The sequence below is a fragment of the Aquarana catesbeiana genome, linkage group LG03, assembly GCF_042186555.1.
Source record: "Aquarana catesbeiana isolate 2022-GZ linkage group LG03, ASM4218655v1, whole genome shotgun sequence".
NCBI classification, from domain to species: domain Eukaryota; kingdom Metazoa; phylum Chordata; class Amphibia; order Anura; family Ranidae; genus Aquarana; species Aquarana catesbeiana.
The window spans coordinates 340,489,163-340,504,618 of record NC_133326.1 but is presented as its reverse complement, the minus strand read 5'-3'; the positions used below and the strand labels follow the sequence as shown (position 1 = coordinate 340,504,618).

Here is a 15,456-nt window from a genome sequence, read left to right as displayed (position 1 = left end):
TGTGTTATCAGAAGCTCTTGGTTCACACCTATGCGTTTTTTGAGTTTTGTGCTTTGCAGAAACGCACTACAGTCCATTAAACAGGGTTTCCTATAGATCTAATTTACATCTATGCGTTTTCAGCCGGTGCGTTTTTAGAAAGGGTCAGAGACTTTTTCCCGCAGCAGATTGCAATTTGCATGTAATAGACTTTAATGGACTCGCACCATGCAAATATGACAGTTCTGTTCATGGAGTACGACTTTGATGCAACTAACATTTAACCCTAACCCTAGCCCTTAACCCTAATCTTAGCCCTAGCCCTTAACCCTAACATGGGACTTTGGACATATAAACATTCCTGCACCACTTTGATGTGACAATTACTGCTAACCCAAAAAATAACTCTGACCCTAACATATAACCCCAACCCTATCCCTTAACCCTAACATTTAACCTCGCTGCTAAAAAACCCCTTGGGGGAACTTTCCATATTGCAATTTTTTCAGGGTGTGCAGCCTCTTCATTTCCAAATGTGTGATTTCTCTATTTTAACATTTAACCTTAACCCCAGCCTTTAACCTTAAACCTAGCCCTTAACCCTAACCTTAGTCTTTACCATAACCCTAACATTTAACCCTAACCCCTATGCTTTAACCCTACCCCTAGCCCTTAACCCTAACATTTAACCATAACTCAGGCCTGAGCCCTAACCCTAGCCCTTAACTCTAATATTTAAGCCTAACCCTAGTATTTAACCCTTGCCCTTAATGCTAACCCTAGCCCTTGACCCTAACCCTAATATTTAACCCTAACCCTAGCCTTTAACCTTAACCCTAGCCCTTAACTCTAACCTTAGCCCTTAACCATAACCCTACCACTTAACCCTAACCCTATCCTTTAACCCTAACCCTAACATTTAACCCAAACCCTAGCCTTTAGCCCTAACCCAAGCCCTTAACCCCAACCCTAACCCTGATATTTCAGCCTAACCCTAGTCTTTAACCCTAACCCTTAACCCTAACCATAACATTTAATCCCAATACTATCACTTAATTCTAACCCTAACATGCGATTTTGGACAAATAAAGGTTCCTAAACAACTTTGATGCAGCATTGATGCTACTTGAGTGCTAGAAAGTGTAAAGTCGCATCAAAGTCGCTCTCCATGAACAGAACTATCATACTTTCCTATTAGCCACAAAAAAATAGCAAAATGCTTCAAAAACTTGTGTTTTAAACGCACCGCAAAATGCACTGGAAAAACACATCAACCACAACCTGCATAGATAAGAACCTAGCATTAATGAAACATATGTTTTACTGCACTTTAACACAATGCATAGGTGTGAATGGCCTCTTACGGTAGCCATACACATTTCAATAAACGATTGCTTTATTTCAGATTGATCTGGTCCTATAGGAATAATCAGCTGATAGCTGACAACATATTCAATTGACATGCCATACACGGAGATGTGGATTTCGACCAATAGTTCAGGTAAGATCGTAACTTAAGTTATCAATCACATCTCTGCTTCCACCATGCAATCTCATAATTGGTTTGATCGAAATACATTTATATTCATGAACAAAGTATCTCAGTGCTGGTGACTGATGCAAAATGATCGATAATCAGCTCAGTTTGATAAAATCCAATCAAAATTGAGTCTAAATGGGAAGATAAGTTATGACTATTTGATTGTTTTCATCAATTCACACATCGATCAGATAAAAAAGCGCCACCAATAAATTGTAGATTTTTATTTTATATGAAAATGAAACAAGAATTCTGATTAGTCATGTGTTTTCATATACTCTTGATATATTATAAAATTCTTGCATGCTTCTTGCTGATTTACTTTTTGCTTTAGGTTTCCTCTCCACAAAGCATGACAAATGCAATTATTTGCATGAAAATAAATCTGTTGTGAGAAAACAAGAATTTTACAAGACTGTCTATCAGTTTATGATCAGTTTAGAAGTTCAGTGAGTTTGTTCAAGGTGTTTCTGTGTGATATCTGTAAATATTACAATCTGTTCAAATCTACTTTTGTAAATTGTTAGGCTACATTCACAAATGAGCATAGCAGCGCATTTTATGTCACATGTTTTGGATGTGACAGGCCATTGTCTTAAATGCACCAAGGAAGCTGGATTGCCAAATTTTGACACTGAGGCAAACACATTTGGCGAAATGTGTTTTTGTGAATTTTTTTGCTCGACAAACTGTTATCTGCATTAAGAAATAATGCCATTGCAAGCGTTTTGTGCATTTTAGGATTTTTTTTTCCTTGTTTCTACTACGCTTAGGTGTGAATGCAGCCTAAATATTTTGAGAATATACACTTCAACTAAAAAGTGGAAATTAGATCTTCCTGTACTTGCCTATTAACCCTTTTCCATCCCTTGCTATTGCTATTCTAGTTCCTCCCAGCCAATAGCAGATTGATGGGCAGGCAGGGGCTTTCCCATCCTGAGTAGACATCATATGATGTCCTTTAGGATGTACATCTAATGTGGCGATCGGTGATGAGCCGTGTCCGCAGGACACAGCCCATCTCCGATCAGGGTAAATAGCCAATGAAATTGGCTTTTTACCACGTGATTGGCTGTGTCCAATCACAGCCGGTCACAAGTGTAAGCATACAGTGGTTATACGCTGTACCTGGCTTCTTCTCCTCACATACCGATCCTGTGTGAGGAGAAGACCAGAGGAAGAGTGAATTTAACCCTTGTCACACATAGTGCAAAACATGCCCTCCCAATAAAAAGAACCTGTCATACAGCCCATCAGCGGATCTGTCATACAGCCCCATCAGGGGATCTGTCATACAGCCCCATCAGGGGATCTGTCATACAGCCCCATCAGGGGATCTGTCATACAGCCCCATCAGGGGATCTGTCATACAGCCCCATCAGTGGATCTGTTATACAGCCCCATCAGGGGATCTGTCATATAGCCCATCAGTGGATCTGTCATACAGCCCCATCAGTGGATCTGTCATATAGCCCCATCAGTGGTTCTGTCATACAGCCTGTCAGTGGTTCTGTCATACAGCCCATCAGGGGATCTGTCATACAGCCCCATCAGTGGATCTGTCATACAGTCCCATCAGTGCATCTGTCATACAGCCCCATCAGTGGATCTGTCATACAGCCCCATCAGGGAGTCTGTCATACAGCCCCATCAGTGGACCTGTCATACAGCCCCATCAGTGGATCTGTCATACAGCCCCATCAGTGGATCTGTCATACAGCCCCATCAGGGGATCTGTCATACAGCCCCATCAGTGAATCTGTCATACAGCCCCAACAGAGATCTGTCATATAGCCCCGTCAGTGGATCTGTCATACAGCCCCATCAGTGGATCTGTCATACAGCCCCATCAGGGGATCTGTCATACAGCCATCAGTGGATTTGTCTGCGCAGTCAGCTCTGCATAACAAAAAGTAAGTCAAAACTATTTGATCTGTTGCCATGGCACCACTGAATATACTTTCCCTGAATGTTCAGGGAATAAATGTCCCTCAAAAAAGGACCAAAGCCTTCCGTACTTTCCATAACAAGAAGGCTCACATAGTATGCCTCCAAGAAACACACTTCATCAAAGATTCTACTCCAAAATATATTTCTCCTTTTTATCAACAAATTTACACGGCTTCTGCCTGTACCAAGTAAAGGGGAACTCTAATTGCATTTCACCGATCCACACCATTCACCTTATCATCAGAAATTAAAGACCCAGAAGGTAGATACCTGATACTCATGGGTTATATAATGGATACAGCAATCACTGTGATTTCCTACTACGCTCCTAACAAACAACCTACACCATTCCTCTCACATATATTACAAGTGATTAATACACACAAAATAGGAACAGTGATAATGTGTGGGGATTCGAACCAGGTCCTCCTCCCATTTCTAGATAAATCACCTTTTACACCATCCAAAATAACCTCTAGATTACCTTTTTCTCAACTTATTTCCAAATACAATCTGGTAGATTCGTGGAGAGAAAGTAACCCAATGAAAAAGAAATTCACTTATTTCTCGCACCCTCATCAAACCTTCACCAGAATAGATCATATTTTTCTAACAATAGGAATGATACCAGAAATTATTGCATCAGATATAATTCCGATTCCGTGGTCTGACCATAATGCAGTATACACTACTATAGCCTCAGCCATACCAAAAGCGCATGACCCAACGTGGTACTTACCGGACATAATGCTCAAACACCCACTACATCAGATGGCCATTGAACAAGCTTTAAAGGAATACATATCAATTAATAATACTGTGTGGGGAGGGCCCGTGGAACTCAGAATACATCTTATGTCTAAGTCACCCTGTGCCATCCTGGCACAGGGTGAGTGAGAAAATATATCTTGGACTACTTAAAATGGGACAGTAATATTTGTCCACAATATCTCCCAGGATGTATGTTAATTGAATGAGCTGATCACATTGTCCTCTATACAATGTAGGAGACGGGACGACTCCTATTGGAGCTCATGTTAATTAGGTTAATTAGGTTTTGTTTGTATTGTTAATTGTAATTAGCTCCAGCTATTGAGTTTATATCACTGTGTGAAGCTCGGTGACCACAAGTCTGGGTGAAAGGTCATGTCTCAGTCACCTAGGCTGTATAAAGGATTAGATAATTAGCTCATGTTAATTAGGTTACAGTTGTTTTGTTAGAGGAGGTTCCAATGGCATATAAAGTCTTGTAATTTTGATTCTAAATAAAGTTAGTACTGATGTACTCCAAGACTGGTGTTGTCTAGTTCTTGGGGGTTCCTATAGCCAGATCCATTGGACTCGTGTTCCAGAACTTAGGAAGCGGTATACTGACGGAAGCACTCAAGCGGAGTGTGGGACGTTCCGTGACATTGGTGGCAAGCAGCGGGAAAGCTTCCTGCAGTCTGGGAAATTTAAACCTCCACCTGGATCCAAGATCAGGATAGCAGACTTCAGTCACCCCAGCGGAGATATGGACCTGGCATCAGAATTCCCGGGGCTGCTGCGAATCATCCTTTCAACATACACCAGGACTGTGTCTGAGGATGAATACCTGGAGCTTAGGCAGCAAATTCGGGTGGAGCTCTGGATTGCAGCCCTCCGTCTCGCTGGTATAAAACAGGGCAAGTGCTTTCCAACCCAAGAGCAATGGGCCAGTGACCAACGGGCATTGCGGATGGCATTCCTGGGAGAGCAGCCCCAGGAGCAATGGGTGACTGAGTTGGACAGGTTGGTCCAGCAGGAGATAGAGCTGGACAATCGTTATCGGGCTCTGCAATGGCACGCAGAGGAGGGATATTTAGGGGAGACAACAGAATGCTCTCCGGAGGGATATGACTTTGGCAGCCCTGGATTGCTGTGGGAGAGCCTTACAGATCTTTTTGTTTGGCGATGAAGGGGAACCTGACCTTGAGGACCTGAGAGACTATAGAGAGTCTATGCTCGGTCTTGCAGGGGTCTCTGAGCTCAAACCTGATCTGGACCATTTGCTAAGGAAGGAACAGCATCTGGAAAGGGCATACAGGAAACTGCTAGAACAAGTTCAGCAGCATGCCAAAGAACCGGCAGTGGAAAATCCGGAGACTGCCGTCCCCAAACCTGAAGTGCTGACAACAGGGCAGAGCTCTGCTAACCTCTGCCCAGAAATGATAGCATCTTCTGGGTTCCATGGACAGGAGATGGTGAACCTCTATCCCCAGACATCAGTTGCAGAGACATGGGATTTGATAGACTTTTCTGCTGAGGAAGAACAACCTGATGAGCCTCCAGCAGAAGAGCTGCTATCAGGGCCAAAGTTCACTGTGTTCTGCCCAGCACCAACAGTGGCTTCGGCCTTCTTGAGAGAAGAGGTAGTCGGCCTTTCTCCCACAACACTGACAGGGACATGTGATTTTCTGCCAGCAGCATCTATGGAGTTAAAACAAACTTCTCCAGCTGAAGATCTGGTAACTGAACAGAGGGTCCAAGACCTCTGTCCCACACTTTTACCAATTCCAGAGACTGGGGATTTAATAGACATTTCTGTAGAGGAGGAACCACCTGGCAAACCCCCAGCAGAAGTGCTGGCAACCGGACAGAGGGTCCAAGACCTCTGCCCCACACCTGCAGCAATTGTGGAGGCTCAGGGTGAGAAGATGGCAATCACTTCCCAGCAGCAGATACAGGGGGAGAAGGGAGAGGAGGTGTGTGTTGTCCCTCCCCAACAGTTGGCCAGGGTGGAGGAAGCGGGCTTTCCTCCCCAGCAAAGATCCGTGTACCTGGGAGACAGTACCATCGACATGTCGTCCCAGCAGCCAGATGAGGGAATGGAAAAGGAAGCAGCCGGCTCACCTCCCCAATGGCAGCTACACAGTTTGGGAGTGGAGGAAGCCAGCCTCCTGCCCCAACGGTTAGCCGGAGCGGAGGATGCGGAGTCCCCAGCAGAAGTGCTGGCAACAGGGCAGAGTGCTACCAACCTCTGCCCAGCACCGGCAACAACTACAGAGTTCCAGGGAGGCGGGGCAGTCGGCCTCCCTCTCCAACAGTTAGCCGGAACAGATGGTGTGGGGTTTCCAGCAGAAGGGCTGGCAACAGGGCCGAGGACTGCTGGACTCTGCCCTCAACTAACAGAGGATGGATTTCCTGTGAAGGTGGATGGGACTTCAGTCACCACCTGTATACCCCAGGGATGCTGGGCAGTGGGCCCAGATCCCCAACAGCATGACAGAGTGAGCCCAGTCACCCTGTCTTCTCTCCAGCGGCAGAAAGGATTCCAGGGAGAAGGGCCAGTCCAGGCCTCTCCCGAGCGGCAGATATGTTTTCTGAGAGAGGCAGAGGTTGGCTGGGTGAGTAATGCTTTGTTTGGAACAATTTATTTGGGGTACTGTGTGGGTACAGGCAGTAGAGGACTGGAACTACTTACTAACTTCGGAGTCAACCCGTCTGGGGTCTCCTCCTGTGTTAGTCTTCTGCCGAAAGGGGAGAGATGTGACGGGAGGGCCCGTGGAACTCAGAATACATCTTATGTCTAAGTCACCCTGTGCCATCCTGGCACAGGGTGAGTGAGAAAATATGTCTTGGACTACTTAAAATGGGACAGTAATATTTGTCCACAATATCTCCCAGGATGTATGTTAATTGAATGAGCTGATCACATTGTCCTCTATACAATGTAGGAGACGGGACGACTCCTATTGGAGCTCATGTTAATTAGGTTAATTAGGTTTTGTTTGTATTGTTAATTGTAATTAGCTCCAGCTATTGAGTTTATATCACTGTGTGAAGCTCGGTGACCACAAGTCTGGGCGAAAGGTCATGTCTCAGTCACCTAAGCTGTATAAAGGATTAGATAATTAGCTCATGTTAATTAGGTTACAGTTGTATTGTTAGAGGAGGTTCCAACGGCATATAAAGTCTTGTAATTTTGATTCTAAATAAAGTTAGTACTGATGTACTCCAAGACTGGTGTTGTCTAGTTCTTGGGGGTTCCTATAGCCAGATCCATTGGACTCGTGTTCCAGAACTTAGGAAGCGGTATACTGACGGAAGCACTCAAGCGGAGTGTGGGACGTTCTGTGACAAATACAACAGACATCTCCCCAATAACACTGTGGGAAGCTCATAAGCCTGTCTTGCGTGGTACAAACGGGAACGCAAAAATCTAGCAAAAAAACTAGAACTCAATTTTAATGCAGCCTACATATCATTTCAAGATAATCCATCTCAGAGTACAAAGTCTCATCTGGAAAAATCTAGATTGGAATACGATCTATTTCTCACTGAGTCAGTTGATAAATCCCTCAAACGCTCCAAACACAATTTCTACATGAATACAAACAAACCAGGTACATATTTGGCTCGGGCATTAAATTCACCTAACAAATCTTTCAAACCAATACGTTTGAAATTATCAAAAAATGTTTACACTTGTAATCCAGTTAAAATAGTCCATAAATTTCACTCACATCTCGCAACTTTATACAAGACAAACAATGAATTTAATCCTACAGAGGCTGAATCCTTCTTCTCAAAAATAACCCTACCTGAGTTATCTCAGAATCAAAAAAGCAGTTTGGATGAGCCTATAACTATAGATGAAGTTGCTAACGCCATAAAAGACCTAAAACTTAACAAAAGACCAGGCCCAGACGGCTACTCGGCTTTATACTATAAAACATTCTCAGAAATACTCTCTCCCATTCTCACTGAAACTTTTAACAAACTTCTAGATGGACATTCTTTTCGGCAAGAAACACTAATGGCAATTGTTTGTATGATCCCAAAACCCCTTTCTGATGATACTTCCTGTGTGAATTATCGGCCTATCTCTCTGTTAAACCTCGATATTAAATTATTAGCAAAAATAATAGCAAAACGCCTCAATAGCATTATAGGAAAATTAATACATAGAGATCAAGTAGGCTTCATGCCAAATAGACAGGCAGGCGATAATATACGCAGGGCAGTGTTATTGGCACATATTGCTAAAAAACGGAAAATCCCTTTATGTTTTCTATCTCTCGATATTAAGAGGGCATTTGACACAGTATCCTGGCAATATATGCAATAATCATTACAAATGGCGTTTTGGACCCCACTTTTTAACATGGATCAAAGCATTATATAATAAACCCAAAGCCTATATAAAATATGCTGGCTACAAATCTGAAGCCTTTAATATCGAAAGAGGTACCCGACAAGGTTGCCCATTATCTCCCTTATTATTTGCCCTTATACTCGAACCCATGGCCCAATACATCAGAACAAACCAAACTATAACTGGCATTGAAGTAGGAGGTATTACACACAAATTATGTATATTTGCAGACGATATATTACTTTTTCTATCATCACCACAGGTCTCTGGTCCTAACTTAATACCAGCTCTTGATGGATTTGCAGCCCTATCCGGCCTTATGATTAATCCTAAGAAATGCCTAGTGCTTAATATTTCACTCACAAACATGGAATTGATCCCGGCTAGGGCTGCACTCCCATTCACATGGGCAGAAAAATCAATCCCATATCTTGGAATTCATTTAACAGCATCTCATTCTGACTTATTCTCAACCAATTATCCTCCTGTATTAAGACAGATCACAAATCTAATAAAACAATGGTCGCAACTTCTATCCTTTATCCTGGATAGGGAAGATTAATGCAATCAAAATGACTATTCTACCCAAATTGCTTTATCTATTCAGAGTCCTCCCTATTCCAATTCCTTCCTATTTTTTGAGAATAGTACAAAAAAGAGCAACTTCGTTTATATGGGGCTCTTCTAAACCACGTATACCTATACACACACTACATCTTCCCAAAAATAAAGGAGGCCTGGGATACCCTAATTTTACTAACTACTACAGAGCAGCACATTTGGCCAATCTGTCCAAATACCATGCAAAACAGGAAATCCCATTATGGGTATTTATAGAGGCTTCAGAAAATGACCCTCTATTAATATCAAATTTATTATGGCTTGATCCTAAAGACCGCTTTAAAATTCATAATCCCATAACTAAACACTTCTTATCTCTCTGGGATAAACTAAAAACCAAATATCAGTTACAATCTCCACACAATCCTCTCCTTTCTTTTATCAGAATTCCGGCCTTTTATCCGGCATGGATCTACCCAAATTCTTTTAAAGCTTGGACAACATCAGGCATTCAGACACTAAATGACTTCATAGCATCTAAATCATTCCTTTCATTCCCATCGCTTAGAGAAAAATATGATCTACCAAACTCTGAGATATTTAGATATCTCCAAATCAAAAATTTCTATACACCATTCCTAAAGGGGGATACACCATTATCCCAATTATCCATTTTTGAATCAATCTGTACAAAAGATCCATTTGCTAAAGGTACAATTTCATCACTTTATAATCAATTATATGGAGTAGCAAATCTTAATAGACCCTCTTACGTTCAGAGGTGGGAGGAGGACCTGGGACAAACTTTAGAAGACACGGACTGGTCTAACATATGGCTCACATCTAAGTCATCTTCACCCAACATCTTAGCACTGGAGACAAATTATAAAGTCCAAACTCGCTGGTACCTTGTACCCGCTAGAGTGGCAAAATATTCACCTAATACCTCAGCTCTTTGTTTTCGAGGATGCCCAGAAATAGGCACATATTTACACATATGGTGGACGTGCCCAGTAATCCAAACCTTCTGGAAGGAAGTCTTCGTGATTGCATCTAAAATATTTAAAAAAATAATACAACCAGATCCATATTTAACTTTACTTAATCTAAAACCGGAATGGTTAACACTCTCTCAATTCAAACTTATGATCCAACTAATAATGGCTGCAAAACAAACAGTGGCCAAGGCATGGAAATCTCCTACATTGGTACTAGCAGAAACAATTCACAGAATGAATAATACAATGTCCCATGCTAAGATGGTAGCCATCGATCAAAATCAAATTCCAAAATTTGAAAAACTTTGGCATCCTTGGATAAAACAACAGTTCCTGTCAAACTTCAATGACTCTGTCCTGTTGCCATGGTAACAGATTTAATGACTTACAGAGACACCCATTCTAAGGCTTCAAAGAGAACTAAAAAAGAATAATAAACTGACGAGCGGGACAACCTTGTGGACCATACCTCTACCTTTCAACCCTTTTTCTTCTTTCTCTTTCCTTTTCTCCACCTTACGATTAAAGCTCATTATCAGAATTTATTTGACCTATATACACTCTACTTGTAAACAATATGTATAGTAGGTATAAATCATTTAAATACCTACAAAAGTAACTAAGGAAATGATATATATCTTTAATTTAGGTTTACGTGAACCCAATGTTTAATATTTGAAATTTCATGATATTTACCTATATAAACCCTACTGTAAAACAATGAGCTTACTTTATAGATCCTTGTAAACTTACTTTATGTATCTTTATAACATTGTATACTCAATAAAATTCTTTTGACAAGGAAATATTATAAAATTCTTGCCTGCATCTAGCTGATTTACTTTTTGTTCTAGGTTTCCTTACTACAAAAGCATGACAAATGCAATTATTTGCATGAAAATAAATCTGTTGTTAGAAAACATAAAGAATTTTACAAGACTGTTTATCAGTTTAGAAGTTCAGTGAGTTTGTCATATCTGTAAACATTACAATCTGTTCAAATCTCCTTTTGTAAATTGTTTCCATAATGACTAGGCTACATTCACATATGAGCATAGCAACACATTTTATGTCACATGTTTTGGGTGCGACAGAACATTGACTTGAATGCACCAAAGAAGCTGGATTACCAAATTTTGGCACTGGGCCAAATACATTCTTTGCGTCTTTTGTCGAGCAGAAAATGCTTGACAAACTGCTTCTTTCGTCTAATGGGGTGCCATTAAGATATAATGGCATTGCAAAGGTGTTGCGCATTGTAGTATGTTTTTCCCTCATTTCCACTATGCTTAGGTGTGAATGCAGCCTAAATGTTTTGAGAATATACACTTCAGCTAAAAACTGGAAGTCACCTCATTAGATCTTTCTGTTCTTGCCCATTACCCATTTCCCCTCCCTTCCTTAAATATTTTGAAAGCAATTCAAACATTGGTGGCTACGGTTCTTCAGACATTCTCTGTACATGGCCCTCATTGGCAAGTGACACTACTGTATTTTAGAGCCTATCCAGTGCATTTTAGTATTCAAGTGGTATTCTGTAATTAACATTTTTGCTTGAATTTCTGCAAACTATCAAAGTTATGTCAAAGTGGGCACTGCAATGTATCCAGTGCATGAATCTTCATTATAATTAAAGCATGCAAAAAATAAAAAATAAAAAAAAGCGAAACTCAATGGTTTGGAAATATTTCTGTAACAGATGTGTAAAATGTGTAAATAGATATTACCTCTCCTGAGCTAACCATCTAGCAGGCCACATAGCTGCAATGAAGCCTGGGGTGGGGGGGCGCCATGAAGGAGACTGTTATGAAAAACTACAGTGTGAAGCTTCGAGAATAGAAGAATAGAAGACCTGAATTCAGACTTCAGGATCGTCGTTATTCACAGATCGCCCTTTAGTTGCCTTAGCAATAAAGATTTCTGAAATTCTGCTATGGGCTGAAGTTAAAGTGGTTGTTACCCTAAAAAACAAAATTAAGATCCTGTTCCTTTAAGGCATGCTGTATATGTAGTTTTCCCGTTCCTATCTTGTAAAAAACCTGACTGACCCTGCCAGTTCCTGTGTCCCCCTACCTCTGCTGACCACGGTAATCAGGGCTGCTTAACCCTGATTACCATGGTCAGTTTACGTGCCTCCGTCATCCTCCTCTCTGTCCTCTCTCCCCCCTCCCCCTCCCTCCCTATCATCATGAGAGCGTCTCTCCTGCCCACTCCTCCTGCCGCTATTCAGCTCCATAAGGCAGGTCATGTACAAGTGTCCCCTACGGGCATGCCCCCATTCACTACAGTGGATTTGTTGTTTTAAAAATGAAAAGGCTAAATACCTTTTGTCACAATGCCGCTGTGTGGTCACGTGATCCCAATCTATGAAGAGAAGGGGAGCGGCTGAGATTCCCCTGTGATGTCAGCCAACCAGCACAGGGGAATCTCGGCCCCTCCCACTTCTCTCCATAGGTCGGGGGCCGGCTAACACAGGGGGATCACGTGACTGCACAGCTGCGGTGTGACAAAAGGTATTTAGCCTTTTAAAAAGACAAATCCACTGTAGTGAATGGCAGCATGCCCAGAGGGGATACAGCCACTGTGCCAATTAAACGCAGCCGCTGTACCCATTAAACGCAGCCACTGTGCCATCAAATGTCGCCACTGTGCCCATCAATTGCTGCCACAGTTCCCATCAAACGCAGCCACTGTGCCCATTAAACACAGCCACTGTGCCATCAAATGCAGCCACTGTGCCCATCAAATGCCACCACTGTGCCCATCAATTGCCGTCACTGTGCCCATCATATGCTGCCACTATGCCATCAAATGTCCGATCAGCCCCTACCCCATTCACCTTTAGGTGATCCCTGAAAACTCATTTTTTCAGGGAAACCTATCCCACACCCACATAACTGTCCCTGTGCCACCCCCATCAAATCATTCTTTGCAGCTATTACTTTTTGTACCACCACCCCCTCCCTTTTAGAATGTAAGCTTTACGAGCAGGGCCCTCCTGTACCTTTTGTATTGAACTGTACTGTAATTGTGTTGTCCCCCTTATACATTGTAAAGCGCTGCGTAAACTGTTGGTGCTATATAAATCTCGTATAATAATAATAATAATAATAATAATAGTAATCAAATGCTGCCACTGTGCTCATTAAATACTGCCACTGTGCCCATCAAATGCTGCCACTGTGCCCATCAATTGTTGCCACTGTGCCATCAAATGCTCCCACTGTGTCCATCAAATGCTGCCACTGTGCCATCAAATGCTCCCACTTTGCTCATCAAATGTTCCCACTGGGCCATCAAATGCAGGCACTGTGCTTATCAAATGCTGCCACTGTGCCCATCGAATGCTGCCACTGTGCCCATCGAATGCTGCCACTGTGCCCATCAAATGCTGCCACTGTGCCCATTGAATGCTGCCACTGTGACCCCCCGTCCGCTCGTTGTCTGCCCGACACTTACCCTGTCTCGGTGGGGCAGCGGGTGATGGCAGCGAGCGGTGTCCTCCATGCTCCTCCATGGACATGCTACTTCATGCTCCTTCATGCTCCTTCATGCTCCTCCATGTCATCCATGTCTTCTCCTGTCATCTCCTCCTGTCCTCTCCCATAGGCGTTTGGATGCCTGATAGGCATCTGATCACAGCGCCTGTCATTTCAGCAAATCAGGTGACGGCTAACAGACCCGAGCACCTGATTGGTGGAGAGGCGGTTCAGTGTTAGGAAAGCGAATATTCGCTTTTCTAACACACCATGCTTGGCACTTGCAGTTCACCCAGGTGTGTTAGAAAAGCGAATGAATATTCGCTTTCCTAACACTGAACCGCCTCTCCGCCAATCAGGTGCTTGGGTCTGTTACCCGTCACCTGATTGGCTGAAACGACAGGCACTGCGATTGGACGCCTATCAGGCATCTAATCGCCTATAGGAGAGGACAGGAGGAGAGGACGGGAGAAGACATGGAGGACATGGAGGAGCATGAGGTCACCTTTTTTGACACCTTTAGAGCTTATGCTTTAATCAGGTGCTTCAAACCCCCCCCCCCCCCACCGCTGTAATTCAGGCACCCGGCACCCGAATAGGGGGTGGCAGTGGTGGCTATGGATAGATTCATGCAAAGCATGAATCTATTCATTGGTCACAGATGGGGTGGCTGGAGAGAGGGGGTGGCGCCCATGTGCCCTTATGGAAGCACAGCCACTTATACCCAGGAATAGTTAAATGCACTGTGCTTGGGACATTTTGGAAGAGGTGGTACAGGGCACAGTTAACTTGTGGTCCAGTACAGTTTGCTTCAGTGTGAGCACAAACTGTTCTTGAGCACAGAACTCTCCATATTTTACTGAGCACAGAAGCAGTGAACAACGTGGTTAGGTTGGCAGAGGTAATGATGTAAGCATTCCTGGGAGCACTTATTTATAGCCAAGTGTGAGGGCAAACCAGCAGGGTAGCGGGTACTGGGCACAGTCAAACTAGGGCACGGTTCAGTTCAGGCGTGCCCACTATGCATGCAATCTAAGTTACTGTAGTGTGACCATTCATCTTTACATTAGTGTGAATGCAGGGATAGTTCAGTCATTGTGAGTGTAGTGTGACCATTCATCTCTACATTAGTGTGAATGTAGGGATAGTTCAGTCATTGTGAGTGTAGTGCGACGATTGATCTTTACATTAGTGTAAATGTAGGGATAGTTCAGTCAGTGTGAGTGTAGTGACCGTTTAACACAGTATATTTTATTGTGTTACTGCAAGTTTAACACCATATAGTTTTGTGGGCTACTGCAAGTTGTATAATGCTATATAGTTCTGTGCGTTACTGCAAGTTTAACGGCGTATATTTCATTGCGTTACTGCAAGTTTAACGCTATATAGTTCTGTGCATTACTGCAAGTTTAACGCCATATATTTCATTGTGTTATTGCAAGTTTAACGCCATATAGTTCTTTACGTTACTGCAAGTTTAACACCATATAGTTCTGTGCATTACTGCAAGTTTAACGCCATATATTTCATTGCGTTACTGCAAGTTTAACGCCATATAGTTCTGTGCGTTACTGCTAGTTCAACGCCATATAGTTCTGTGCGTTACTGCTAGTTCAACGCTGTATATTTCATTGCACTACTGCAAGTTTAAGGACATATATTTAATTGCGTTACTACAAGTTTAACACCATATAGTTCTGTGTGTTACTGCAAGTTTAACGCCATATAATTCTGCACGTTGCTGCAAATTTAACGGCGTATATTTCATTGCGTTACTGCAAGTTAAACACCAATAGTTCTGTGCGTTACTGCAAGTTTATTGCTGTATATTTC

At 42.6% G+C, this 15,456-nt stretch overlaps 1 protein-coding gene across 1 annotated transcript in view; it reads left to right on the top strand.

Moving 5' to 3' along the window:
• Nucleotides 1–1,383: 1,383 nt before the first annotated feature.
• The window catches only part of LOC141132295 (sulfate transporter-like), a 72,700-nt gene continuing 58,627 nt past the window's right edge, over nt 1,384–15,456 (top strand). The window contains exon 1 of the mRNA XM_073620557.1: nt 1,384–1,480. The gene's annotated coding sequence lies outside the window, so the exon portion shown is untranslated. The remainder of the gene's footprint in view (nt 1,481–15,456) is intronic.